This window comes from Tasmannia lanceolata, unplaced genomic scaffold (genome assembly GCF_043159265.1).
Source record: "Tasmannia lanceolata isolate RefF3 unplaced genomic scaffold, GAP_Taslan_0.1 ptg000008l, whole genome shotgun sequence".
NCBI classification, from domain to species: Eukaryota; Viridiplantae; Streptophyta; class Magnoliopsida; order Canellales; family Winteraceae; genus Tasmannia; species Tasmannia lanceolata.
In genome coordinates this window covers 46328981-46331472 of record NW_027518685.1, presented here as the reverse complement: position 1 = coordinate 46331472, position 2492 = coordinate 46328981, and the positions used below count along the sequence as shown (strand labels likewise).

Sequence of the window (2492 nt, the reverse complement as noted above, 5' to 3'; positions counted from 1 at the left end):
TTATCACTTAAAATCCCTAAATAGAAATCATAACTCTTGAAATTCATCTTTTCTGGTGGGTTTCTGCTGGAATCTAGCTGGAATCCGGCTAGGTCGGTGGAGTTGTCGCAGATCCGGTGGATCTCCCATTATCTTCCGGTGGAATTCTTCTTCTCAGGTTAGACATCTCTTATTTTTCTAAATGATTTAGTTCTAATCTCGTTTTTGTTCAAAACCTTATTTGAAAAATCTGAGAGAGAGAAAGAGAGATCTCTGCAGTTCATTTTCTCCGGTGAGAAATTTTATTATCTGATCATCAATTTTCTTCTCGTTAAGCCATAGATCTAAGCCCTAAACTCAGTCATTTCTAGTTAAATCTATTTGATCTCTTCATTACTTTGGTTTATCATCATAAAAAAAAAACTTATAAATTCTAGATCTGAGCTTCAGCTGGTTTAAAATCAAGATCTGACTCTATCTCTTTAGATCTAGATAATCGTCATTATCAGGTAATTTTCATTGTTGTTGATTTACTGTGAAGAATGTAGAATGTGTTGGTTATATTTGCTCGATCTCTGAATTTCTTTTTTTAGATAGATTGAAAGCTTCTTTATGGATTTCTACAAATATTACTTCTATTCCCATGGACTGATTTACTTGATCTTTGCTATCATTGTAATGAGCTGGCGTTTGATTTTGCAAACCTTGTTTTGGTTTCAATAATTTTCGAGAAGTGGTAGCAATCAAAAGTTTGAATCCAAGATCCCTCTTATTTTTATTTCATGCATGATATTGATTTTCTTTATGATGTGGTGAGGAAAGACAGTAATTAATGGTGCAATTTCATGACCTGATTTTGATCTTAACAATTTCTTTGGTAATTTCCTCTGAGGTGTGTGGTAAGAATCAGTGTTTTGAATTCTAACTTCAGTTTCAATCTCACTTGGACTTTATTAATTTCTTGTAAGAGGTGCCCGTAATCAAAATCTTGATCTCATTGATCATACTGACTTCTTCTCAGATGTTATAGTAATCAGTGATTTGATTTTATAATTTGGTTTTTTATGTCAGCAGTTACCTACTAACTTCCTTTGGAATGTAGTAATAGACTAAAGTCTGACCTTAAAACCTGATTGTCAATTTCTTTTGATTGCAACAACGATTTTATTTGGAATAGCATTGACCTCATCAAAACACGTGAGTGAATGTTTGACAGCAATATAACTATAGTATGATTAGCACTAGAATACCATCTTTTATCATCAGGTCTTTAGGGCATGGCTTCTACAGTTGGCTCTTGGGCGGCTCCTAGTAGCTTTGCTATGGATAAGAAATTTTCACTTTCTTCGGACAAATTCTCTTCTCTTGCTTCTATATCTTCAAGTTCTCTTGGTCGCAGGAGACAGCAATTGCGTCTACAGAAAAGATGTTCTTCCAGAATAAATGCAATGGCCAAGGAGTTATATTTCAACAAGGATGGGTCGGCTATTAAGAAGCTTCAAACTGGTGTTAGCAAGCTTGCGGACCTTGTTGAGGTAACTCTCGGGCCAAAGGGCAGGAATGTTGTTCTGGAGAGCAAGTATGGCTCCCCAAGAATTGTTAACGACGGTGTCACTGTGGCCAAGGAGGTCGAGTTGGAGGCTGTTGAGAATGTTGGTGCTAAATTGGTGTGACAAGCTGGCGCAAAGACCAATAACTTGGCTGGGGATGGCACTGCAACCTCTGTTGTTCTTGCACAAGGACTGATTGCTGAAGGTGTTAAGGTGGTTGCAGCTGGTGCCAATCCTGTTCAAATCACTCGAGGTATTGAGAAGACCGCCAAAGCTCTAGTTGCTGAGCTTAAGTTAATGTCAAAAGAGGTTGAAGATAGTGAACTGGCAGATGTTGCTGCAGTTAGTGCTGGAAATAACTATGAAATCGGGAACATGATAGCTGAAGCCATGAGTACAGTTGGTAGGAAGGGTGTAGTGACATTGGAAGAAGGGAAAAGCGCCGAGAACAGCCTCTATGTTGTTGAGGGGATGCAATTTGATCGTGGTTATATCTTTCCTTACTTTGTAACAGATAGTGAGAAAATGGCAGTGGAATTTGAGAATTGCAAGTTACTTCTTGTTGACAAGAAGATTACAAATGCGAGAGATCTAATCAGCGTTTTGGAGGAGGCAATAGGGGCGATGAAGGCGATAGCCCAAGCCCATCTTTAGAGGACTCGCTCAATCCAAGTAGGCTCCCCTCTTTTGTTTAGTAGGTCTACCCAACCTTTTGGATTTCTTTTAACCATTTTTTTAAAAAGAACCCTTCTCAGGGCAATGATAAGGTTACATTGAGCCCGTCTTTGTGTTTTGTGGCTCACCGTTTTTTTTTTTTTTTTGCACTTGAATCTGCACAAGTTGATGCCCCCTGTTATGCACCAAAATTTATTAAAATCAGAAATATCATTGCATGCATTTGTATAATTTGTTGAAAATTTAAGATTCTTCTTTTATGTTAAGTTTTGAGTTAGGTTTTGAAGA

The 2492-nt window shown here is 37.6% G+C and overlaps 1 pseudogene; it reads left to right on the top strand.

The window, feature by feature from the left end:
• The first annotated feature begins 1235 nt into the window (after nt 1–1235).
• Nucleotides 1236–2145, top strand: LOC143885336 (chaperonin 60 subunit beta 1, chloroplastic pseudogene; annotated as a pseudogene).
• The last annotated feature ends 347 nt before the right edge of the window (nt 2146–2492 follow it).